Here is a 288-nt window from a genome sequence, read left to right as displayed (position 1 = left end):
ACACAGTGCAGCTGACTGATTTTTCACTTCTTGATTCAGTAACTGCAGAGTACAGTGGGAAAAGTGCAGGGTGCACCTTTAATGAGGGTGCCTGGCAGGGGCCGGATTCAAAACCTTAGCTTCCACACCATTTTTTCACACATTATGCAAAGTTGACACATGGGCGGGACCATGTGTCAAAGGGGCGAGTGCTATTATTGTTAACAACAACATGGTACACAAAGGCCTCACTCAATTGCAGAAAAGAAAATTTTGTAAAGCGGGCATTTGAACTATCATGATGAATTT

This window comes from Etheostoma spectabile, chromosome 6, assembly GCF_008692095.1.
Source record: "Etheostoma spectabile isolate EspeVRDwgs_2016 chromosome 6, UIUC_Espe_1.0, whole genome shotgun sequence".
Classification (NCBI taxonomy): domain Eukaryota; kingdom Metazoa; phylum Chordata; class Actinopteri; order Perciformes; family Percidae; genus Etheostoma; species Etheostoma spectabile.
The sequence above is the reverse complement of the archived record's forward strand: the minus strand, read 5'-3'. Positions refer to the sequence as shown.